The 27,203-nt window shown below is 38.5% G+C and overlaps 1 protein-coding gene across 2 annotated transcripts in view; it reads left to right on the top strand.

Annotated features, from left to right (window-relative positions):
* Nucleotides 1–27,203, top strand: part of Crppa (CDP-L-ribitol pyrophosphorylase A) — a 279,755-nt gene that overhangs the window by 186,395 nt on the left and 66,157 nt on the right. The gene's annotated exons all lie outside the window — the stretch shown is intronic.

Raw genomic sequence — 27,203 nt, 5'->3', positions numbered from 1 at the left:
TTTTATTTCATTTTTCTAACCTCATCAGTTCACAGCTGATTCCTTCATATTTATGTTACTTATACTTGAATGTCTATTCTGTGCATTCTTAAGCTTATATGAGCAATTAATTCAAATATAGTAGAATTATTAACCTAAGGTTTATATTTTTTAATTTACTGGAGACTGGATGAGCTTGTGTGTACCAAGGGCTTGTTAAGTGTGATGCTTGCAGAGCAAGCAGTTTCTACAAGTGTCTTTCCACTACTGTGCCCTGTACAATGTTTGACAAGTTTCTGACATGTACTTTATGGAAAGTCCCATATTTACTTTCTTTGAGGAATTATTGTTTCCCTAAATGTAAAGGTTTTCTCTGTAACTGGGAGGTGGCTCATCTAAGTTACCAAAACAGTTTGCTCAACTTAACACTAACTGATTGTCAGTGTTTGTGGTATTTCAAGAATGCCTATGCAGTTATGTCTAGAGTAATTCCTTATCAAAATCAGAAGTATTCCATGCTCTCCGCACTTTCATTGGCTTTAATATATCAAATTGAACCCAAATTGAATGAAGAGGATGCACCACAAAGGAATTCGAAAGAGAAAGTCTGTACTTTCTGTAAAAATCCTCTAGAAAGGATGAAGGAATGCTGAAAAAAATGTAAGTGTGAAATGATATTTTTAAAGAACTGTAACTATAGTCCAAGCCATATCAGCTATTTTTCGAAGATACTAAATTGTTTTCTTATATAAGCAGCTGTTATGTTGGTGAAGATTCTTTTAACAGTATTTCAAATTCATGTTCAGAATTATTCGCTTTTTAAATGATCAATACTAAAAGTTTGGCTTCTTAGAGAGCCGTGGGGTGATTTTGAAGTTGGAAAGGTCCTCTTACTTGAGCATGTTCCAAAAATCTCATCTCCACTAGATGAGATTGTAGATTGGGCTAATTCTACTAACCACAGTGAAGCCCCTGGCGTTTCTAAAGACAAGGGAAACCTTTGAACATTTAACTGGAAGAACAACATGATGAGACCTGTGGGGTTGGGGAAGGTTGCTTTTTGTTGCCAGTTGTTTTGTAGAAGCCAAAAAGAATAAATCTACTGAAGAATGCTTATTGTTTAATTATGGTTATATGATTCATTTTGTAACACAGCGATCTAAGCTGTGGTGAAAATAATTCCTTTGTTCCTATTCCTTAACAAAGCTTCAAATTCAACTTTTTCTGCACAGTGATGGAAAGCAGTGCTTCTGAGTCAGAGGGGTTTTCTATGAAAGTTCAACAACTGAAGATAGCCTTTCAGTGTAGCTTCAGGCTGACAGCTTCATATGATAGGTGAGGAGCAACTGTGACAGAGCAACTTTCACAGACCCTGTGAAAGTACCACACATGACAGCAGGGAGAAGTCTGGTTTGTGTGTCTGCAAACTTGCTTGACATTTGTTTGAGGGGGTTCACTGTAGCCTGGTGTTAGAAAATATAGCCTTCTGCATGTGAGCTTTTTGAATGTTTGTTTACTCTTCTGTGTCTGAGTGTATACCTGGACACATCCATGTGTGCCGCATGCATTCCTGGTAGCTGTGGTGGCCCGAAGAAAGCATCCATTCCCCAGAACTGGAGTTAAGATAATCATGAGCCACCACATCCTTCTCTCTGTGTTGTGTGTGCTTTTGCTCTGGGCATACCTTTTGGGGTTGCATTTGAGCACTCAGCAAAGCCATGCTTCTGCGGTTACTGCTAGTCTTATTTAATTTCCTCACATTAACTAAATACATGATCTTTTTAAAAATGTTTTTTAAATATATATATATATATTTAATTCTTTATTAATTACACTTTATTCACTTTGTATCACCCCTGTGGTTCCCTCCTCCTCCCTTCCCAATCCCTCCCTTCCTCCACCCTCTGCATGCATGCCCCTTCCCAAGTCCATTGATAGGGGAGGTCTTCTTTTCCTTCCTTCTGATCCTAGTCAATTAGGTCTCATCAGGAGTGGCTGCAGTGTCTTCCTCTGTGGCCTGGTAATGCTACTTCCCCCTCAGAGGGAGGTAATTAAAGAGCAGGCCAATCAGTTCATGTCAGAGACAGTCCCTGTTCCTATTACAATGGAACCCACTTGGAGACTGAACTGCCATGGGCTACATCTGTGCAGGGGTCTTAGGTTATCTCCATGCACAGTCCTTGGTTGGAGTATCAAGAGACAACACATGCTGGAGAGGTTGTGGAGAAATGGCTACTTCTGAGCAGGGGCTCTAGGTTGCATCCATACATGATCTTTGTTTGGAGAAACAATCTCATAAAAAACCCCTGTGCCCAGATATATTTGGTCCTTGTGAAACTCCTGTCCTCTCCAGGTCGTATTAACCCCCCTCCCTTTTCTTTTGATTCCCTGCATTCTGCTGGAGGTTTGGTTATGAGTCTTAGTATCTGCTTTGATATACTGCTAGGTAGAGTCTTTCAGAGGCCCTCTCTGGTAGGCTCCTGTCCTGTTACTTTTTTGCTCCTACATCCAATGTCCATCCCTTTGTCTTTCTAAGTGAGGATTGATCATTGTACCCTGGGTCCTCTTTCTTGTTTGTCTTCTTAAGGTGGATAGATTTCAGTATATTTATCCTATCTTATAGGTCTATGTAAGTGAGTATATACCATGTGTGTCTTTCTTCTTTTGGGATACCTCACTCAGGATGATCATGGAGTTCACTTTCTGTTCATTTGCATGTGTGAATTTGCCCCAGTACAATGGAAACACCTCGAGGAAAATGTCTAATGGATTTTCTGAAACTTACACCTCATAGCATTTCCCAGTTGTGGCCCAACAAATACAACAATTGTTTTCTGTTAAGATAGAAATGTTTTGTTAACATTTCAAGAATTCATATTAGCATTAATATCCAAGAGAGAAACTAGAAAACTGAGATGTTTTCAAGAATCCTCTCCCAGCTGAAATTCTGCTGGCCAGTTTTAAGAATGCGTTCTTTCCAAAGTAGTTGTACCAGTTTACATTCCCACCAGCAGTGGAGGAGTGTTCCCCTTTCTCCACATCCTCTCCAGCATGTGTTGTCACTTGTGTTTTTGATCTTAGCCACTCTAATGTATGTAAGGTGAAATCTCAGCGTTATTTTAATTTGCATATCCTTGATGGCTAAGAACTTTGAGCATTTCTTTAAGTGTTTCTCGGCCATTCAATATGCCTCTACAGAGAATTTTCTGTGTAGCTCTGTAACCCATTTTTTAATTGGATTGCTTGATTTGTTGCTTTTTAATTTCTTGAGTTCTTTATATATTCTGGATATTAGTCCTCTGTGAGATCAAAGGTTGGTGAAAACCTTTTCCCAGTCTGTAGGCTATGGTTTTGTTCTGTTGACAGTGTCCTTTGCTTTACAAAAAGCCTTTCAGTTTCATGAGGTCCCATTTATTGATTGTTGCTCTTAGAGCCTGTTCTGTTGGTGTTCTGTTCAGGAAGTTCAAGGCTCTTCCCCAATTTTTCTTCTAAGCGGTTTAGTGTATCTGATTTTAGGTTGAGGTCTTTAATCCACTTGGACTTTAGTTTTGTACAGGATGATAAATATGGATCTATTTGCATTTTTTTGCATGTCGACATCCAGTTAGACCAGCACCATTTGTTGAAGATGCTGTCTTTTTACCATTGTGTGGTTTTGGATTCTTTGTCAAAAATCAGGTATTTGTAGGTGTGTGGGTTTATTTCTGGGTCTTGTATTCAATTCCATTGATCCACAGCCTGTTTCTCTGCTAATACCATGCAATTTTTATTACTGTTGCTGTAGAGTACAGTTTGAGTTTAGGGATGGAGATACCTCCAGAGGTTCTGTTTATTGTACAGCATTATATTAGCTATTCTGTTTTTTGTTTGTTTGCTTTTCCATATGAAGTTGAGAATTGTTTCAAGGTCTGCAAATAATTGTGTTTGTATTTTGATGGGAATTGCATTGAATCTGTAGATTGCTTTTGGCAAGATGGTCATTTTTTTTCTTTTTTAAATTTAAATATTAATTTTTCTTCACAATTTGTTCATTACATATCCTGATTGAAGCCTCCTCCCTCAATTGCCCCCAGTACCACCCTCCCTCCGTCTTCCTCCTCTCCTCTTCCCCTAGTCCACTGAACGGGGGAGTTCTCCACTATTTCTATCTGTCCATTACATGTTAAATCTCATCAGGACTGCCTGGATCCTCTTCCTGGGTGGCCTGGCAAGACTGCATCTGCAGGAGTGAGTGATCAAAGAGCAGTCAACTGAGTTTATGAAAGAGGCAGTCCAGGCTTCCCTCATTCAGAGATCCATATGGAGACTGAGCTGCCAATTGGGATGGCCATTTTTTTAATATGGTAATCCTACTAATCCATGAACTTGGGAAGGACAGAAGGAACAGAGTGCAGGGAGTCTTATGGAAGAAGGGGGATATAGAGTTTGGATTACTCAGAAAGTTGCTGTGTAGCCCACGCTGGCCTCAGAGTTGTCCTCTGCCTCTCTATCCTTTGGTTTTTTTAGTTGATAATGTGGTTATCATAATCAAACTATTTAGCTCATTTTGAAGCCCTCTACTTTAAGAAAAGTAATTCTCATCAGTCTAGTGTATCATATCAAGAACATCCTAACTGATGGCCATGACTGTTATATGTCTAAGCTGAAGAGTAGGTGGCCTTCTCTTGTGTAACATTTATTTATAGTGGGTAGTGTGGGGCTAGAGAGCAACCATTGATCCCATGGAGCGTGTGGGTCCAGTTCCCGCACCCGCACTGTGGCTCACAGCTGCCTGTAACTCCAGTCCTTGGGACTGCAAACCTACCTCTGGCCTGGCCAGGCTCCTACATGCATGTGCTGCATATATGCTAAGACAGCTTTACACACACACAAACACACACACACACACACACACAGAGAGAGAGAGAGAGAGAGAGAGAGAGAGAGAGAGAGAGAGAGTTAAAAAAAACTTTAACAAATAGGACATATACAGAATGTTGTATGTGCAAAAATTTGATTTTGTCATAATCACCTGTTGGTATTCATTAGTGCAAGTTTTCATATTAGTAGTTATGAGAAGGAACTTGGGATTTACCTAATAATATGGTTTTTATAATATTTTGCTGCATGGATTAAAAACTTTACATTTTTCTCTCTCTCTAGTTTGGCACATTATGTTAAAACCATATGTACCTTAAAAATCTCTGTAGATTTATTTACCTTCTTTGAAGAAGGTACACTTGAGTGAGTTGCTTTAGGCAACAGAATTATTAATGCCTATTAAAATAAGGCCCCAATCAATTGGAGGGATAAGCAGTGTCTTTCTGGAAAGCTAATCTGAGTTTGTGTATAGGATGACAGCTTCTAATCTGAATAGAGAAGGGGACTGTCAAGAAACTTAGTATGGAGCAGCTATGGCTCTGTGTGTGCTTCACACCTTACTGCCAATGATAGTGCTTCACAGCCCGCCCCCAAGACAGGGTTTCTCTTTATGGGCCTGGTCATCCTGCACTCAGTTTGTAGACCAGGCGACCTTGAACTCACAGAGATCTGCCTGCCTATGCCTTCCCAGCTTGAGCCACCACGACCGGTTCAGTGATGGAGCTTTACAGTGGTAGTGAATCAGGATGCCTGCCTTGGGAAGTCTAGGCAGCTGCCTAGAAGTAGGCGTGAGAGCTGCAGTGTAAACAAGGCAGTTCACGTGGAACGTGACCATGTACCTGTAGATGGTACCGCACCACAGGGAAACAGGGGCAGAGGCTAATATTGGTTTAACTGTGTATGAGTAGAGAACAAATGAAATTGAGCTAAGGCTGGCTCATTTGAAATGGCAAGAAGGAACTTGGTTCTAGTGTAGGTGTCCTGCCTACAGTGCACTAAAATCTTCCTTGAAACGAAGTGTGATAATTTGAAACTTTTAAGGTTATAACACTTGAATTTTGTTCATTATGAGCAGTGGACAATCTTTGCCAAAGAAGAATGTACTCTCTCCAACTTCCCATAGGTACAAGCTGTTGAACATTTTTTTTTTTCTCTAAGGAAGGCATAAATAAAATTACAAGTAGCAAATTCAATTTAAGGTTATTTCAGATTGCCTTGTGCTAGAGACTCCTAAATTTGGGATGGTAGAGTAGATAATTAAAGAGTTCTATGCTTCTTCAAAATAAGAGCATATAGACATCTAGAATATGTCTAAAGCTCACTGGTGGTAGTTAAAATCTGTTGGTTAAAATATGCTGGAGTCATCCTGGGGATTTATGATAAATCTATGCCAATGTAATTCAAAACCATGACAATAGCCTGAGACTCTTAAGTCCTTAACGCAATTTCCTAGGCTTCCCAATTGGCTGTTCTTTTTCCTCAGAGATGACCTGGCTACCCTGAGAATAATTTCTTCCCCCCTGGAGATATTTGCTTTATGACTAAATTTTGGCCATGAACATGTTCAGGGCCTTATCTTAGAGGCTTCTGGGGATTTTTTTCACTCTTTCTATATTATCAACAAAAATGTCACAATGAAGCTGAAATTGTTAAAAATGATAATAATTTTGAAGATGCGTATTGCCAAGTCATTTGAAAATGCTTATTGTCACTAGTATCAGGGAAAAGCAAATAAAAATAATTATGAAATAACACCTCACTCCAATATGACTGGCTATTATAAAAAAGACAAGAGATAAGGAATACTGGTGAGGACTTGGCAGAAAGGCAGCCTTTGTATACTCTTTTTTTTTTTAAACTCTTTTAAAATATAATTTATCTGTTATAATTTATTCACTTTGTATTCCAGCTGTAGTCTCACCCGCATCCCCTCCCAATCCCATCCTCCTTCCCTCCCTCCCTTCCTCATCCCCTCCCAAGCCCTTTCCCCAGTCCACTCCTTCCATTCCATCTGACCCTAGCCTATCAGGACTCATCAGGACTGTCTTTCATAGTCTTCTTCTGTGGTCTGGTAAGGCTGCTCCCTCATTAGGGGGAGGTTTAAAGAGCCAGCCATTGAGTTCATGTCAGAGACAGCCCCTGCTCCACTTACTAGGGAGCCCATTTGGAGGCTGAGCTACCATGGGCTACCTCTCTGCAGGAGTTGTAGATTATATCAATGCATGGTCCTTGGTTGAAGTATCAGTCTCAGAAAAGATCCCTAGGCCCAGATTTTTTGGTTCTGTTGTTCTCCTTATGGAGCTCCAGACCCTTCCAAGTTTTGCTATTTCCCCCTTCTTTCATAAGATTCCCTGCACTATGCCCAAAGTTTGACTATGAGTATCAGCATCTACTTTGATACCCTGCTGGGTAGAGTCTTTGAGAGGCCCTCTGTGGTAGGCTACTGTCTTGTTCCTTGTTTTTACCTTCTTGCAATGTCTATCCCATTTGCCTTTCTGAATGAAGATTGAGCATCTTACCCAGGCCCTTCCTTCTTGCTTAGCTTCTTTAGGTGTACAGATTCTAGTGTGATTATCCTATATTATATGTGCAATATCCATTTATAAGTGAGAATACTCTTGGTAGTATTACAAACTATTAGACTCTGTTAAATATTGTGGAGTTTCCTTTAAGAGTTGAAAATGGAAGTATCCACTTACTTAGCAAACCTACTACTGGAGCTTTATGTGGGAGAAATAGCTGTATGCTTGTGGTAATTCACTGTATTCTATGTGTGATCAACCTAGTGTCTATGTATGTATGGAGGATGAAGAAGATATTGTATATGTGCACAGTTTAATGCTATTCAGTCAAACAGAATGGAATCTTGTTCTGGAAAGCTAAGATGAATGTAGACAATACCACGTAAAATAATCAAGCACAGAGAGACATGTAAATGTCAGTTCTAAAAAGTTGATATAATGGAAGTAGAGAATAAAGTAATGGTTATCAGAGCCTGATATGTGTGTGTGATAGGAGAGAGAGAGACCTAAACACACACACACACACACACACACACACACACACACACACACACACAGACTGAAGACAGACAGATACACAGAGACAAAGAGAGACAGGGCTAGAGGAAGAGCAGACAGAGGAGGAGGAAAGAATGAAGGAAGAAATGAGGGAAGGAAGAAAGGAAGAAGGGAAGGGAAGAGGAAAAGGAAAGAGAAGGGAAGGGAAGAAGGAAAAGAAAGGAAAGGAAAAAGGAAAGGGAAGGGGAAAAAGGAAGAGAAGGGGAAGGGAAGGGAAGAAGAGAAGGGAAGGGAAGAAGGGAAGGAAAGGGAAGGAAAAAGGAAAGGGAAGGGAAGGAAAGGAAAGGGAAGAAAAAGAGGAGGAGGAAGAGAGATGAGTGTGGAAAATTGGTCCATGGGTACAAGTTACAGCTACAAAGTTGGAGTAATTTCTGTTATTCTGCTTGTATGCAATAGTGAAAGGTGACTGCAGTTAGTGATTTGTTGTTTTAAAATGAAATAAAGGCATAAAAGATTTTGTCATTAAAACGTTTAAAACAATGATGGGCATCATAATTACCCCAACTTGATCGTTACACAGTGTTTGTATGTATTCAATCATTGGATTTTGCTTCATAAACTCACTGTGATGTTAACTAGAAAGAAAATATAGAAAATAGTAAAAATAGTGTAGAGACCCTGAGTCTTCAATGACAGGCTGTGATGTATCTACAGCATGGGATAACACAAGACATTATTGTAGGACTAAGTCCATATGATTTGTAATTTAATGCTACTTGAAACACAGAAGCCTTACCAAAAAGACTTTCTTTTCTATTTATTTATTTATTTATTTATTTATCTATCTATCTATCTATCTATCTATCTATTTATTTATTTATTTATTTTTTAATCTTCAAGATTTTTATTTTTTTTATTATTATTTTTTATTTTTATTTTTAGTTACATTTTGTTAACTCTGTGTCCCAGCTGTATCCCGCTCCCTCATTCCCTCCCCAACCCCACACTCCCTCCCTGGTCTCCTCCCTGCCCCTTTCCAAGTCCCCTGATAGGGGAGGACCTCCTCCCCTTTCATCTGACCCTGTTTTATCAGGTATCTTCAGGGCTGGCTGCAAAGTCCTCCTCTGTGGCCTAACAGACTGCTCCTCCCCTGGGGGGGGTGTCAAACAGCCTGCCCTTGAGATCCTGTTAGAAATAGTCCGTGTTCCCCTTACTTTGGAAAACTACTTGGTTACTGAGCTACCACAGGCCACATCCGAGCAGAAGTTCTAGGTTATATCCATAGATGGTCCTTGGTTGAGTGTCAGTCTCAGAAAAGACCCTGTGCCCAGATATATTTGGTCCTTGTAGAGCTCCTATCCTTTCCATATCATACTAACTTCCCTTCTTTCATATGATTCCCTGCACTCTGCCGAGGGTTTGGTTATGAGTCTTAGTGTCTGCTTTGAAACACTGCTAGGTAGAGTCTTTCAGATGCCTTTTGTGGTAGACTCCTGTCATAAGTTCAATGCACATCCCATTTGTCTTTCTAAATGAGGATTAATCACCTTCGCCTGTGTCCACTTTCTTGATTATCTTCTTTAGGTGTGTAGATTTCATTATGTTTATCATGTCTTGTAGGTCTATATAAGCGAGTATATACCAAGTTTGTCTTTCTCCTTCTGGGATACTTCACTCAGAATGATCTTTTCTAGATCCCACCACTTGCCTGCAAATTTCATGATTTCCTCCTTTTTGATTGCTGAGTAGTATTCCATTGTGTGAAAATACCACAATTTCTGTATCCATTCCTCCGTTGATGGACATCTGGGTTGTTTCCAAGTTCTGGCTATTACAAATAAATAGCCAAAAAAGACTTTCTTTTGATGTTTACAGAAAGTGGTTTAAATCCCAAGGCAGCTCTGGCCATTTCACTGGCTCCAGGTCACTGGCACAGTAGAGTTTCAACACTGGTAAAAATGGTCCTCAGGGTTTCTTTACCTTGAAAGAAGGACAGTGTGCTGAAAGCATAAAGTTGCACACACAAACACACACACATACACATACAACAAGTCCAGAAGGAAATAAACACAAACTTGGCACAAGTCACATGGTTTCAGGGAGTCCTAAAGTTTTCATTAAAAATGACTGTGGGTAAATAAAACCTCGAAGTATGAATTAGGCAACCATGCCTGATATTTTATTTTTAACCAACTTGGCTTTGAAAAAATAAAATTCGATTTCTTGGCTCTGATTTCCTTTTGTTAAAATGAGTAGTGGATTGTTGTGGATACCTCTAAAACCCCTTATTTCTAATGTCCTTAGAGTTCTTAGGTGAATTAATTAACTAACACTGGAGTTTTGCTTTGGTTAAGTTAAGGAATGCTTCAGGTTTTAAAGCATTGTTACAAAATATTGTTGCTCTCAGTAGGCTAACTTGATATATTAGTGGAATGATGTGAAAATATGTATTGTGAGTTTTAAATCATTTTCTCTTAAACAAGTACTTCTCCTGTGGTGGTTGACTAGCCTCCGTGACCTCTCTAGAAATGAACTTCGTGGCTCATAAACCTTTCTAATGAGATGCACTTTAAGCATCTTTAAGCATGTGTAGGTTCTCTAGGACCAAATATTTCCCAGCTACCTATAATAATTATATGTAACAACAAGTAGTTGGCCAAGCATAGAAAAACCTTAAGCAACTTACTTCAGCAGATGGTAAACCTATTTTTAAAACTAATGCAGAGTGTTAGGTATGTTTTTATTTTATTTGTGTTTCATTTATTCAGTGGTTAATGTTTACCACTCTCTACAGCAACTAAACATTAGGTTTACAGATTGAAAAATAAATATTGATGATAATCAAAGTTATACTAGTTCTGTTTGCCATTAAGTTTAACTACACAGTTTATGTGTGTGCATATGAATTTCATATGGTGAAGCTTCAAAATCTGTAAGTTGTTTGCTATTAAATTAAAATTTAAAAACAGTTGATATTTGTTATGTTATTTTCCTTCTATTATTCAGAAGTTAATGTTTCTATGTTTTAATTTCTTAGAATAAAAGTATCTTAAATTATTATGTATGTAGAAGCATGTAATTATGCATACATTGTAGAATTATTTTAATAATGTGCTCTTTTGTACATATGTATATGTGTGTATGTTTATGTGTAAGTCAAAGGTCAAATCTTGGAATTTTGGATCATACAGTGTCTACTTATTTCTCTGAAGCCCACCAAAGAAGCTGAATTGGCTGTCCAGTGAGACCCAGAAGTCCACCTGCCTAAACATTAAGCACTTTACTGACTGAGCTATTACCCCAAGTGCCTGATGGTTTTTTTTTTAATTAAAAATAAAATACCTCCTCATTTCTAAAAAGAATGTGCTTCTAAACATACGTGTTCTGATCAGATAATTTAGGCTATAAGCACTGAAAGACATTGACTATATTTGTGGTTTCTTAATATTTTATCACAATCTTTGAATGATATTCTTTATAGACATTACTGTATTTTAAGCTCCATTGGAGAGTAAGGATGTTTTAATGGTTTAATGGATACAGTGTTCATAGCGTGGATGTTAAATGCTTTCCCAAGACTCATTCTTTTATGTGTTCATACTCTAATTGAGATCCAGTGGGAAGCATAATGTTATAACAATGTCATCGATATTCTACCCTTAAACGCATGTACAATATCCTGTGGAGGAAAGAAATTTTAAAGTAAGAGAATATCAAGAAAAAGGTTTTAGTGGCTGGAGAGGTGAATCAGAGCTTAAGGCCACTTGGTGGTCTTTCAAAAAAACTCAAGTTCATTTCCGAGTACCCACATTGGGTGCTCACAACCTCCTGAGGAATCTGACTCCTTCAGCCTTCATGGGCAACTACGTCTGTGTACACCCTTAAACACACACACACACACACACACGCACGCGCGCACACACACACACACACACACAAACAAACACACAAACACCTCAAATAAAATATAACCTTAAAAATGATTTTATTTGGGGAGTTTGAATTTCTTTATAATACTGTATGCATGCTATATTTGTTTCTTGAAATGGAAACAAAATGGTTTATCCCATGTTTTCCCAGTAATTTGTGAAAAAATTTCTGTGTAAAAATGCATATGTAATATGCATAAATGTCTTTCTTTGGTCTTCATATTCTACCAATTACTTTATTTTAAATTCTAAAGTGTTACAGACATAACTATGAGTCCTCAGAAGTTCTTCTCACAACTGTACTTCATATTGTTTTGGAGTCACTAGTAGCCCCCTTTTTACCCACCCCAGATGCCACCAGACACATCACAGAAGAGTGCTGTTCTGCGCTTCCTGCATGCCCCATCCATCTGTTGCTGTCTCAGTGTGTATCCTCCTTAGCTAGGGGCAAACTCTGTTGTGAATGTGCTTTCCCTTGGATTTTATAGCCCAGGATAAGACCCCATATCTGTTCTTTCAGACTTTCACTCTCTTAACCAAGTTCTAGTCAAACCTCCTTTTGTTTTCTGTTCTGCTCTATGAAGACAGCTAGGAAACGCTCACTGTCTTCTCTGCTGTTTTTAGTTTAGTATCTGTCATCTGTGTTGATTATATCGAAATATTTGGTTAAAAAAATTGTGTGTACAGAGAGACACAATGAGGATTTACCAACAGTTCGAAAGCTTGGATGAGCCACTATTGTTATAAAAGATCAGGAGAGGCTGGAAGAGAAGTAGTTAGTAGGGTGGGCACCATGCCAAAAATGAAAACAGTGTTTGTTTATTACTGATATGTAGTTCCAGCCACTTCTAGTCCTCAGGAAAGATCATTGGACTGTGGGGAGGAATTGGGAATATTTTTTTTTAGTGTATCTTTTTCATAATTAATTGCTATAGGCTTTTAAGTAGCTAGTCTTTGAATTTTTTTTTCTGAATAGTGTTTGGTTGAAATATGTGTATAAGTTCTTTTTCTAGGAGATCTACATGTATTTCTTTGATTTAGACATGACTGCCCAAGTGAATAATTCTATTCTTTACTGACTGACATCTGAGACTGTAATTATAACTTTTTCAGAGTTATGATTCTGTTTATTGATAATACTTGTTCAGAAACGTGCTTTCTTAAACGGTGAATTATCCCTTTTAAGATGTTTTGCATTGAACCTTTTATTTTACAGTTTACATGTAATTATCTATGGCATCTACTCCATTTATTTTAATAAATGTATCAGTTAAACTGGTACAAACGATCATTATGTTGTCCTTTTCCCTTTAATGTAGTTTCTAATTCTAGTATCAGGCCAACTAGGAGATCTTTTGTGATGCTCTAATTTGGCTATGCTACAATGACCATGACCATGACATCAGATAGTGTGTGACATGTTGCATGATACTTCTGCCATTTAACATAGCGTCTTTGAGCTCAGTGCACTCTACATTTATCCTAGTATATGTCAAAAAGGCCACATGTGGCATCTCCCAAAGCCACCTTCCTCCCTCATCTCCTCCCTGCCCCTTTCCAAGTCCACTGATAGAGGAGGTCCTCCTCCCCTTTCCATTTGACCCTAGCTTATCAGGTATTTCCAGGACTAGCTTCCATGTCCTCCTCTGTCCTCCCTCAGGGGTGGAGAGAGGTAAAGGAGCCAGTCGTTGAGTTCATGTCAGAAATAGTTTCTGTTCCCCTTACTGGGATAACCCACTTGGTTACTGAGCTATCATGGGCTACATCCGAACAGGTGTTCTACGTTATATCCATACATGGTCCTTGGTTGGGGAAACAGTCTCATAGAGGGCCACCGTGCCCTGATATATTTTGTCCTTGTGGAGCTCCTGTCCTCTCTAGGTCATACTAACTCCCCATTCTTTCATACGATTCTCTGCACTCTGCTCAAGGTTTGGTTATGAGTCTCCGCATCTGCTTTGATACACTGCTTGGTAGAGTCTTTCAGACTCTGTGGTAGGCTCCTGTCCTCTTACTTGTTTTCTCCTACTTCCCCTGTCCATCCCATTTGTCTTTCTAAATGAGGATGGATCATCTTACTCTGGGTCCTCTTTCTTGTTTATCTTCTTTAGATGTACAGATTTTAGTATGTTTATCCTATCTTATAGATCTATCTAAGTGAGTATATACTGTGTGTATCTTTCTGCTCCTGGAATACCTCATTCAGGATGATCTTTTCTCGATCTCATCATTTGCCTGCAAATTTCATGATTTCCTTGTTTTTAACTGCTGAGTAGTATTCCATTGTGTAAAAGTACCACAATTTCTCTATCCATTCCTCCGTTGATAGACATCTGGGTTGTTTCCAGGTTCTGGCTATTACAAATAAAGCTGCTACTAACATGGTTGAGCAAATGTTCTTGTTGTGTACTTGAGCAAATTTTGGGTATATGCCTAGGAGTGGTATAGCTGGATCTTGAGGAAGCACTATTCCTAGTTGTCTGAGAAAGCGCCAGATTGATTTCCAAAGTGGTTGTACAACTTTACATTCCCACCAGCAGTGGAGGAGGGTTTCCCTTTCTCCACAACCTCTCCAGCATGTGTTGTCACTTGAGTTTTTAACCTTTGCCATTCTGATGGGTGTAAGGTGAAATCTCAGGGTCATTTTGATTTGCATCTGCCTAATGGCTAAGGACATTGAGCATCTCTTTAGGCGTTTCTCTGCCTTTCTATATTCCTCTACAGAGAATTCTTTGTTTAGCTCCGTACCCCATTTTTTAATTGGATTACTTGATTTGTTGCTTTATAAGTTCTTTAGTTTTTTATATATTCTGGATATCAGCCCTCTGTCAGATATAGGGTTGGTGAAGATCCTTTCCCAGTCTGTAGGCTGTTGTTTTGTTCTGACGACAGTGTCTTTTGCTTTACAGAATTTTTTCAGTTTCATGAGGTCCCATTTATCGATTGTTGCTCTTAGAGCCTGTGCTGTCAGTGTTCTGTTCAGGAAGTTGGCTTAGAAGAAAAAGTGGGGAAGGGCCTGGAACTCATTGGTAATTCACGGTATTGATTGGAAGATGATTTTTTTTTCCCTAGGGTACTTTAAGGTTAATCAAAGATTCAAACACAGATTTAAGGATTTTTTTTCTACTGTATCATTTTTATGATTTATTCTTTACACTCTAGCTCCCAGGGACTTTTTTTCATATATTTATGTCTTACAAGCAAAGAACTGGTGATGGGTGGTTTTGCTGAATATTGCATATAGAAAGATTATAAGAAAAGTAGCCATATGAAAGCTTTGTATGCTATAAAACAAATGATGATTTATCTGCTAAGTAAGGTCTATATGGAATTGTTGCATTATTTACTATTAGAAAACCAGGCTTCCTTAATTACTAAGCTCAGCCTCCAGTAATAACAACAGTGGACAGTGGTAAAATTGCCTGTATTTAAAAAAAAATTTGGTTTGTGCTAAGTTTTAGACTTAGGACCAGATGTCAGACTCTGACATCTTCTCCAGATATCAGAGTCAAGAGACATTGGGACTAATAAGAAAACATTTAACAAATCGTATATCTATCACAATTTATAGGCCGGTAACTAATTTTATCTCACTGCTTAACTGGTACTCTGTACATTCTATTACATTTTACTTCAATGACCATACTTTATTTTCTAAGAAGACAGAAGTTCTATTCTCTTACTATACAGAGCCCCTCAGTGTCTAGCCTTCAGGTTATTCTGTGAAGATAAAATACAGACCCTAATATCTATGGATTCCATTTAGCCCACAACTTTATGTTCCTCCTGGCAAATCTTTGTAAAATTAAAGGACAGAAGACTTAGGGATCAATCAGTCATGTAATAAATTAGTACTGTATGAATGTTTACATGTATTATATTTTTATGGAAGAAGTGGGAATTAGGATAGTACATGTTCTTAGAATGGGTAGATCTTCATGGCTTTTGAAAATCATTTCATATCAAATAAATAAGGTACATTTTAATATCAGTAAAAGATGAATTACTTTAATTAAAGAAATAGCATTTTTTAATGTTTTGAGTAGGGCCTTGTTATGTAACCCTGACTTGCTTGCTTTTGTGTGCCCTGTGCCAACTTCAAGCTTGAAAAGTTGTCCGTCCCCCCCCCCCCATGCCTGGGACTGCATTTATCTCCATGTTCAATTGAGATGAACACTTAATCCACTCTCAGCATTTTGCTTATTTTAAATGAAAATACTTCGGAGAAACCATGATTTGTGTGCATCTATTTAAAATGTTCAGTTTCAGACTTATAAACAGCAAGCTTTCAGCTTTACCAGTTCTCTAACTTTGCTTCATGTATATTCTCAAGCTTATTAACTTTGTTAAGCCCTTGCCTCTGAGAATCATTTTCACTGGTTTTCAAGGACTCCCTAAAAATGCAGTGCATTTCCACTGAGCGACATGAGCACAGAGCTGTGAAAACTTTCCAGATGTTATTGGAAAACAGCAGCAGCATTTTCTCCTGCTCGCTCAGTTGGGGACCTGAGGTACACCATCTCACTGGGTAAAGATGTGTGGAAGTCTTACACTTTAGCTGTTTAGTTATCCCCCAAAGGGCTGAGTGGAAATTATAGATTATTTTGATACTAATTTGAACTTTTAACCGAATAATTCAAGGGATACTTTGAAGCTCTACTTGAATTTATTAACAAATATGTCTTCTAAATAACCTAAAATCTATTACTTTCAAAGAATTTCCATAAAAAACATCCATTTTCTAGACTTCAAAAAGATGAAATTCTGCCATGTAAGTGAGCTGTGGTTGAGTGGGTACTTCCTATTTGTAAAACCACATACACACATACAGGTACATTGTATAAGTACATTAAAAAAAGCAGTTTGGGTTTTATAATTTTTCCTCCAACCACGGACCCACATCCAGAACAGTGAGCAGTTTCTGCTTTCTTTCTGGATACTTATTTGATTACAGACAGGAGCTTCTTTAGGCTTTTACTCCTTGTCTATTTATGATAGACAAGGGATTCTTTCTCTTCTCATATTAAGTTTGTATAGAGAGCAGACAGTCACTTTGCTAGTGTTTGAAAGGAAGTAAAGGAAACATACTTGAAAAGAGAGAAAAAGTACTATTCACCTTTTTTATGCATTTAAATGAACCATTTATAAACATCTATTCTATAATTACCAAGCAATCTGGAGGAAGAGCAGTTTCAGTGGTCAGGGCTCTTTTAAATGTGTCAATGAGGAGGTAATTGCAAAACCACTTTAACAAAGTATTCTCAACAAATTAAGCACTCGTTGCTGCCTTAGATATTTTCTTATCACTGACAAAACATGAAATGATGGATAAAGGCAAGAGATGTTTATTTTGGATCGTGATATCTGACGGTTCTGCTTATGGTCACTTACTCCATCATTTCTAGACCTGATCATCAAGGGAAGGGATACATGCGGCCAGGAAACAAGAAGAACAAAGAAGGACCCAACACCCATCTCGGGCAGTTCCCTGATGTCCAAGGTCTTTCCCACAGTCTCCTTCAAACAAGTCTACCAGCTAGCTTCCAGCTGCTGTGCTGACTGTTAACTACGCCTTCCTAATTTGGGCCTTTGGAGAATATATAAGATCCAAGACACAGCAATTTAAAACAAATACTTACAGAATCTGTTATTGAATTCAGAGAAATTTTTTGAAATTAAGAATCAGAAAAAATGTACAAAATTATGTAGAAGGGTACAAGTGGTACATAAATAAAGTTTGTATATTTTACTGCACACATTTTTAAATTCTTTATTAATTACACTTTATTCACTTTGTATCCCCCTGTGGTTTCCTCCCTCCTCCCGTCTCAATCCCTCCCTTCCTCCACCCTCTGCATGCATGCCCCTCCCCAAGTCCACTGATAGGAGAGGACTTCTTCTCCTTCCTTCTGATCCTAATCAATTAGGTCTCATCAAAATACTGTTCTGGAGCATCTATTTGCTCATCATCTTTCTTTTTCCTTTATTTGTTTTTATATTGGCTTACATTGGCAAATTCAAATGTATTAATAACATTTAGTTTTATTTATGGAATAAGCTTGCATTAGATTCCTATATTTTTGTTAACTATTTGAGAACTTCATATGATGTAATTTTTTATGTCCTTGACAGCTTTATTGAAATTATTTTTTTCTTCATTAATTATACTTTATTCACATTGTATCCCCCTGTGGTTCTCTCCCTCCTCCCTTCCCAATCCCTCCCTTCCTCAACTCTCTGCATGCATGTCCCTCCCCAAGTTCACTGATAGGGGAGGTCTTCTTTCCCTTCCTTCTGATCCTAGTCAATTATGTCTTATCAGGAGTGACTGCATTGTCTTCTTCTGTGGCCTGGTAATGCTGCTCCCCCCTCAGGGGGAGGTGATCAAAGAGCAGGCCAATCAGTTCATGTCAGAGACAGTCCCTGTTCCACTATGGAACCCACTTGGATACTGAACTGCCATGGGCTACATCTGTGCAGGGGTCCTAGGTTATCTCCATGCATAGTTTTTGGTTGGAGTATCAGTCTCAGGAAAGATTCCTGCACTCACATTTTTTGGTTCTGTTTCTCTCCTGTGGAGTTCCTGTCCTCTCCAGATCTTACTGTTTCCCAGTTCTTTCCTAAGATCCCCTGTACAATGCCCAAAGGTTGCCCATAAGTCTCAGCATCTGCATTGATAGTCTGCATGGCAGAGCCTTTCAGAGGTCCTCTGTGTCAGGCTCCTGACTTGTTCCCTCTTTTCTCCTTCTTCTGATGTCCATCCTCTTTGCCTTTCTGGATAGGAATTGAGCATTTTAGCAAGAGTCCTCCCTCTTGGTTAGTTTCTTTAGGTGTACAGATTTTAGTGGGGTTATCCTATATTATAAGTCTATATGAGTGAGTATATACCGTGTGTGTCTTTCTGCTTCTGGGATAGCTCACTCAGGATGATCTTTTCCAGATCCCACCATTTACCTGCAAATTTCATGATTTCCTTGTTTTTTTATTGCTGAGTAATATTCCATTGTGTAGATATACCACAATTTGTGCATCCATTCCTTTACTGAGGAGCATCTGGGCTGTTTCCAGCTTCTGGCTATTACAAATAAGGCTGCTACAAACATAGTTGAGCAAATTATTGTGAACTTGAGACTCTTTTGGGTAAATGCCTAGGAGTGGTATAGCTGGATCTTAAGGAAGCGCTATTTCTAGTGGTCTGAGAAAACACCAGATTGCTTTCCAGAGTGGTTGTACAAGCTAACATTCCCACCAGGAGTGGAGGAGGGTTCCCCTTTCTCCACAACCTCTCCATCATGTGTTGTCTGTTGAGTTTTTGATCTTAGCCATTCTGATGGGTGTAAGGTGAAATCTTAGGGTCATTTTGATTTGCATTTCCTTGATGGCTAATGAGGTTGAGGATTTCTTTTAAGTGTTTCTCTGCCATTCGATATTCCTCTATTGAGAATTCTCTGTTTAGCTCTGTACACCATTTCTTAATTGGATTACTTGATTTGTTGCTGTTTCACTTCTTTAGTTCTTTATATATATATTGGATATTAGTTCTCTGTCAAATATAGGGTTGGTGACGATTCTTTCTCAATCTTAGGCTGTCATTTTGTTCTGACGACAGAGTCCTTTGCTTTACAGAAGCTTTTCAGTTTCATGAGGTCCCATTTATTGATTGTTGGTCTTAGAGCCTGTGCTGTTGGTGTTCTGTTCAGGAAGTTGTCTCCTGTGCCAATGAGTTCAAGGCTCTTCCCCACTTTTTCTTCTAAGCGGTTTAGTGTGTATGGTTTTATGTTGAGGTCTTTGATCCACTTGGACTTTAGTTTTGTACTGCACACATTTTAAAACAAATTTGAGTTTTAATTACTGAGAGCTGAGCTGTCAAATCTGGGTTACGTTACAGGCCCCAGGACTACTGTGTGGCTTTGACTACTGTGTGGTGCCTCCTGATGTGCAGTGGAGAATATGTTTCAGCTCAAAGCTGATCTGTATAATTTCCCCAAGGTATAAGGGTGCAGTTCTTCTCCTCTGGAAAGGTCTTGTTCGCTGACTGATTATACAGCTTTCTGGGCTTACTTTTTTCCTTCAAAGAAGCAAAACATTTGGACAAACAGCACTCCCAAAGAGCCAATACAAAGTCTGTTCTTAAAGTCCATAGAGTAATCATAGCCTGTATTTATGGTTTTCTTATTTGTACTTTCATGTTTTATTTGTTATAGGAGACTTTTAGAAGTTAATCAGTGTAACTGTTATCTTATTAACATATGTACTAACAAGTTTCATGGGGAAGTTTACACTCCTAAGCCCTGTGCACCGTAATGCATATCAGGAATGTCCCGATCACTTACTTCAACTCCTATTGGTATTCTCATGCCTTAGCACAGTGCTCCATGGTTTGCTTGCTTTTCTGTTGTTCAAGTACACAAAATGACTACTTCAGGGAGTTACTTAATTCTTTAAAGCCAGGTATTCAGACATAGCACATGACTTCAACAATATTTGAATATAGTCCTGGAGAGAGCTACTAATATAAAATGATGAGAAAATACAGGACTCCAATCTGGCCACTGACTCATATGGTGAAGTAGCTAGTTATACCTTATTAAATCCGCTTTTCTGTCTCAATGGGTAAAGCCATGGTGTCGCATCTTTAAGTTCCCTACTTTTTTTGTCTAATAATATTTCATTGTGAATACTTATTATAGTATATCTGATGTATATGTTTTATGATATATAATGTCTTATATATCATATATACATATATTATATAATTATATATACCTAACCATTTTATGAGAAATATTCATTTTGTCTTCCTATCTTCAGGTTTAGATTGATTTATAATGTTGAATTACGAACCCAGTTATAAAAATATAGAGCCAGACAAGTATATAGATGAATGCTTATTTTACTTCATCTTCATATTATTTTTATTTCTTCAGATAAGACTGGATTGAATCTACTTCATATGATTTACAATCTTTATTTAATTTTCTGTTTATTAATGTGGTACATAACAGTTTTAATCTTTCCTGGAGCTTCCTTCATCTGCATGATGTCTTGCATTTTGTAAGTTATGGGTGATAAGCTAGGATTATCATGGAAATAAGTTGTAATTTGCATGGTCTGTTTTATTAGTGTGAGGCAGGCATGGTTTTGTGATCCTGGCAGCTAAGGACAATGGAAAGTCATGTTTGTAGGTATAGAATTTCAGTTCCTGATGTCCTACGTGCCTGAACCTTTTCTAGCAGGATTTCACATATGGATTGACAGTGACTGCAAGTTCTTAACTGTGTGAGGCTGTGATTTTGTTTGAGAACCCCCCTCAGGGATCTTTGCATTGCCAGGAACCATCAGCTGAATCTCCCTGTAACTGCCTGAGTAGCTATCATCACCTTGTTTGGTGGGAAACTTTACTTTCATTAACACTTGTGTAAATAAAGCCATCTAGTGTATACCTTCTTTCTTTTTTTTCCTTTCTCCAGTTTGCACTGGTTAACCCTGACCTTTAGCCTAAAATTAAGAGAAAGAATTTATTTCTATTGCCTTCCAGATTCTTAAAATGTTCTCATGGGCACCTTGATGTCCCAGACTAATGGAACTGGTGCTTTTATTTTTTGATAACAAATTTATTCTTGTTTCTATGACAATGTCAGTGTCTACTGTCACTTCTCATGCTATGTGAGCAGTTGGGTGTACGTATTTTAGTTCACTTTAAACTCTTATCATCTGGATTCTTATTCATTCAGATTTTATTTGAGTGTCCATGCATGGTACTTAGTTGTGGCATTAGTCTTTGCAGGGTCCCAGGGCTCAGTTTTTATGGCTCTGTTGGTCTCCTTGTAGAGCTCCTGTCCCCTCCAGATCTTTCTATTCCCCCCTTATTTCATAAGATTTCCTGCACTCTGCCCAAGTTTAGATATGAGCCTCAGCCTCTTACCTATCAGTAGAGTCTTTCAGAGGCTATCTGTGATAGGCTCCTGTCCTGTTCCCTGTCTTCCTCTGCTTCCAATATTTGTCCTTCTGTATGAGGTTTGGACATTTTCCCTAGGTTCTTCCTTATTGTTTACCTTCTTTAGGAGTGTAGATTTCAGTATGTTTATACTATATTATATAGCTAATATCCTCTTATGAGTGAGTATATACCTTGTCTGTCTTTCTGTTTCTGGGTTACCTCACTTAAGATTATCTTTTCTAGTTCCTGCAAACTTCATGATTTCCTTGTTTTTAATAGTGGACCTAAAACCGCAGCTCAGATATAGCCCATAGACTCAGTATCCAAGTGAGTTCCCTAATAAGGGGAGCAGGGGTTTTGTCTGGCATGAACGCAGTGAGTGACAGGCTCTCTGATTACCTCCCCCTGTGGGATGGGGTACAACCTTACCAGACTATAGAGGAAGATGATGCAACCAGTCCTGATGAGACCTAATAGGCTAGGGTCAACTAGAAGGGTAGGAAGTCCTCACCTACCAGTGGACTAGGAGAGGGGCATAGGGAGAGAAGAGGAAGGGAGGGTGGGATTGGGAGGAAACAAGGGAGGGAGCCACAGCTTGGATGCAAATTGAATAAATTGTAATTTTAAAAAGTTTGTAAAGTAGGTAAACAAGAAAAAAAGATTTTTTTTTAGTTCATACATTGAAGTTTTATTATGAAAATAATAGACTACAGGTTTTTTTATTAATTACACTTTATTCATTTTGTATCCCCCCATAAGCCCCTCCCTCCTCCCCTCCCGATCTCACCCTCCCTCCCCTTTCTGTATGCATGCCACTCCCCAAGTCCACTGATAGGGGAGGTTCTCCTCTTCTTTCTGATCTTAGTCTATCAGTTCTCATCAAAAGTGGCTGCATTGTCCTCTATTGTGGCCTGGTAAGGCTGCTCCCCCCTCAAGGAGAAGTGATCAATGAGCAGGCCAATCAGATTATGTCAGAGGCAGTCCCTCTTCCCATTACTATGTAACCCACTTGGACACTGAACTGCCATGGGCTACACCTGTGCAGGGGTTCCAGGTCATCTCCACGAATAGTCCTTGGTTGGAGTATGATTTTCTGGGAAGTTCCCTGTGTTCAAATTATCTTGTTCTGTTGCTCTCCTTGTGGAGTTCCTGTCCCCTCCAGCTCTTACTATTTCCCACTTCTTACATAAAATTCCATTCACTCTGCCCATCAGTTGGCCATCAGGCTCAGCAACTGCTTTGGCAGTCTATACTGCAGAAGCTTTCAGAGGCCCTCTGTGGCAGGTTTCAAGGTTGTTTCCTATTTTCTTTTTCTTCTGATGTCCATCCTCTTTGCCTTTCAGGATGGGGATTGAACATTTTAGTTAGGGTCCTCTCTTTTGCTTAGTTTGTTTAGATGTACAGATTTTAGTGGGTTTATTCTATGTTGTATGTTTATATGAGTGAGTATATACCATGTGTGTCTTTTTGCTTCTGGGACAACTCACTCAGGATGATCCTTTCCAGGTCCCACCATTTACCTGCAAATTTCATGATTTCCTTATTTTTCATTGCTGAGTAATACTCCATTGTATAGATGTACCACAGTTTCTGCATCCATTCTTAAGTTGAGGGGCATCTGGGTTGTTTCCAGCTTCTGGCTATTACAAATAAAGCTGCTACAAACATGGTTGAGCAAATGTCCTCTGTAGAGGAATATCGAATGGCAGAGAAGCACTTAAAGAAATGCTCAACCTCATTAGCCATTAGGGAAATGCAAATCAAAACAACCCTGAGATTTCACCTTACACCCATCAGAATGGCCAAGATGAAAAACTCAAGGGACAACACATGCTGGAGAGGTTGTGGAGAAAGGGGAACCCTTCTCCACTGCTGGTGGGAATGTAAACTGGTACAACCACTCTGGAAATCAATCTGGCACTTTCTCAGACAACTAGGAATAGCGCTTCCTCAAGATCCAGCCATACCACTCCTAGGCATATACCCAAAAGAGGCGCAAGTACACAAAAAGAAAAAAAGATTTTATTAGACTGAAATACTAATGCTGGGTATAAAAACAATGAAAGTCGCTCTTATATTTTTATGTTGTCTATCAAAATTCATTTCAATTTAATGTATGTTAACAATGATTTGCATATATAGAAAAATTCCACCTTTAGGTTTTGTTTCCATTAAGCAATATTTTCTCATTTAGTTCATCTCGCAGTTAATTATTGCACTGTACTATGTATAGTTATTTTTCACTTTTTCTAGTAAAACAAAAGCAGAGGGGGGTTAGTGAGATGGCTCAGTCAGTGAAGTTCTTGCAAAGCAAGCTTGAGGATCTTAGTTCCATATCCCCAGCATCATATGAAAAACAAGCCCTGCAGTGCACACCCATAATCTCTGAAGTAGAGAGCCAAAGGCAGAGGAACCCTGGGCTTCACCAGCCTCACTGAATGGATGAGACACAGGTTTAATGAAAGACCTTGTCTCAGAATGTAAGATAAAGAGTGATTGAGAAGATATTTGAAGTTGACCTTTGTCGTCCACATGTGTGCATACACATGAGCATCTGCACACATATGCACAGAAACAAACATGCCCATGTGCACAAACAAAAGCAATCAAGAACCATGTTGTGTAAACCAAGTTATCAAAAGTATTTTATTGCATCACTTTTCCTGAGATATCAATTCAACCCCGATATTGAGGGCTCCAACAGACTAAAGAAAGGATTTGTCCAAGTTCAGCCTGGTGAACTAATGAACAGAATTGGGAGTTACACCCCTGTCATTCTTCCTCCTGTGCAGTTCAGCATCTTCTGAGAACACAGGCATCGGGAGTAAGAAGTGTTCACAGCCTTGTTACTATATACCTAACTGTCAGTTTTGTTGTTCAGCTTATTTCCTCAAGGTGACTATGGCCCAAAGTCTTCTATATGTCACTACAGCAGCTTTGTTTTAAGATGGTAATGTTTGAGTGATTCCTGGGGGCAAATAGCTACCTCACCTGTTCACTGGTAGCAGAGTGCGATTGTGATGGTCAGTGTTAACTCTCAACCTGACACAGTCTAAAACTCTGGGGAAGAGATTCTCAGTGAGGAACTGTTACATTGGCCAAGGGCTATGACAGTGAGGGATTTTGTTAACTATGTTACCTGGTTTGGGAAGACCCACCTGCTGTGGGCAACACCATTCCCTATTTAGTGACCATAAGAAAAGGGGACCTGATTGAGTGCAATCGTACATGCATTCATTCTCTCTGTTCTTGACTGTGGATGCGACTGGATGCTTTAAGTCCTTGCCTCCTTGACTTTGCTGTGCTGATGATTGTAACCTGGATTTTGAGCTAAAATAAATCTTTTCTTGGGATCCTAAGTTGCTGTTGTCAGAGTATTTTATCACAGCAGCAACAACAACAAAATGAAACTAAGTTAGCAATGAACATATGTTATCTGTTGAGCCAATTTGTGATTGCATACTTATTTTGACTTGTGTCATTTTCTGCATATGATTTTTTTAAAATCAAATAATTGCTTGATGGTTGATGCCCACAACAAAGAGCTAAAGAATGTATCACCAAATATAAAAAGTCACTTAGAAGATTTAAAGTAAAAATAGACCTTACGTAAAAAGAAAAAAGAGAAAATGTTCAATAATTAATATTTTGATATTTACTCAGTATGTCAGATATAACCTATGTGATAACAAATGGGATTCCTTCATTCTAGAAGGCTACAAATTCTAATAGGAAAAAAAAATGGACAACCAATCAAAGGAGCTATAGCAGTATGGGAAGTTTTCTTAGGAAATTGATACTTAAGGAGAGATTGAAAATAACTAGGTCAAGAAATGGTGTTAGGAAAAACCTATGGAAATCAAATGTATCAGTAGTAAATATTCTTATTATTACTCTTTTATGAAGGTGTTAGATCTCTGTGCTTCCTTCAATAACAAAGAGGTTGAAAGCTAGAGGCTTGTTATTTTCTTGGTGTTCTGGATAATTTAAACACATTAATTTGGATAGTAAGTAACCTGGAAATATAGACCCTGTGCCTTCCTAAAGACTGGGTAGTTCACCTGGAAAACCTAGAGAGGACAACAGCTTAATCTGTAAAGGCATTGTTTGCATTGGTCATCTTTCATGTGGGTTCTATTAGCAGATGTCCAAGAAAGTATTATATTGCTCAGTTTATAAATAAGATGGTAAAACTGGATCAGATTAACAACACAGTCATTTAGAAAAGTGTATATAGAATAATATCAATTTATGTTAGGGCCTAACAATTTTCTTATTATGAAACTTGTTCAGAAATGATGGGAAAAATTCTCTTAAAGCTGTATACAACCTTAGTGTCCTATTTTAGGTTAAAAGAAGTAAAGCAAATAATTGTTGAGAATGAAGAATGAGGGAAGAAAGAGCTGCTAGTAGCAGAATGGGGATGATTTCATACTGAGGAACAAAGATGTCCTACAAGGCCATGGTTTATGATGTAGACTATGACTTAGTAGTTGATTTGGAGCCAGTGGTGGTTTGTGGGAACTCAACCAACTGTGAAACAGTAGAATAAAAAGAATCTACTTTTCTTGTGATCTGATAACCATAGTTTAGGCTGTTCAACTGTTCTTAACAAACCACTGAAGTGATTATCAGTTAAAGTCTGAGATTCTGCTGTGCTTTACAAATAAATGGATAGAACTAGATTAATTAGCAAAGGCTAGGAAACTGAACTTAACTTTTGTACAGCCAAGTATGTTCTAGCACTTCGGAAGTAATAAATGAATAAAGAGGTAGGTATAAATCTGCGTGGTTAGACAGAATGTTACTAATGAGGTCTACATAATAGTTCAGTGAAAGAAATTTTATTGAAGGATTTTGAAATTATTTATTAATAAATAAAAAGTGTAAAAGTATCTATTATTTTCCCAAGGTAATTGTCATCCTGGGGGCTTACTGCCTTGTCCTGCTAACCTAGGTCTAGTTCTGGAAGCTTCTAGCCTTCATGCACTCTGATCTAGGCCTCGAATATTTTCAGACTCTGGACTTTCTGCTGAATAAGCTCACCCTTGCTAGCTTTTTCTGAAATCTGGCTAGCTGGTTCAGTTCTTCTATTCTGGCTCAAACTCCTTTCCCAGATGACTGATTCAAGCTGGCTTCTCTTAGCTTCTGACTGAATTGCTCTTCCTAAGCTGCAGACTAATTTTGGCAACCTGTTCTAATCTTGTGGCTCCTTCTCATTCTCTGGAGTTCTGTCTTTACCTTTATCTAGCTTGTTCTCTCTTCAACCTGTCTCTGTAAACACTTCTAGTAAAACTGTCTCCTCTTTTCCTCTTTTTCTCTCTCTGGCTTAACCTGTCTCTGCTGACCTGAACTAAACTCAGGAACAAACTCCAATTTCACTAATTGAGCTGACTAAGAGATCTGCTAGTCTCTGAGTGGTGGGATAAAGGTATTTCTGTATTCCCACCAGATCACACAGACCTGGAATGTCTT

The sequence above is a fragment of the Psammomys obesus genome, unplaced genomic scaffold (genome assembly GCF_907164565.1).
Source record: "Psammomys obesus unplaced genomic scaffold, mPsaObe1.curated_primary_1811, whole genome shotgun sequence".
In the NCBI taxonomy this organism is placed as follows: domain Eukaryota; kingdom Metazoa; phylum Chordata; class Mammalia; order Rodentia; family Muridae; genus Psammomys; species Psammomys obesus.
This window is presented reverse-complemented; position numbering and strand designations above follow the sequence as displayed.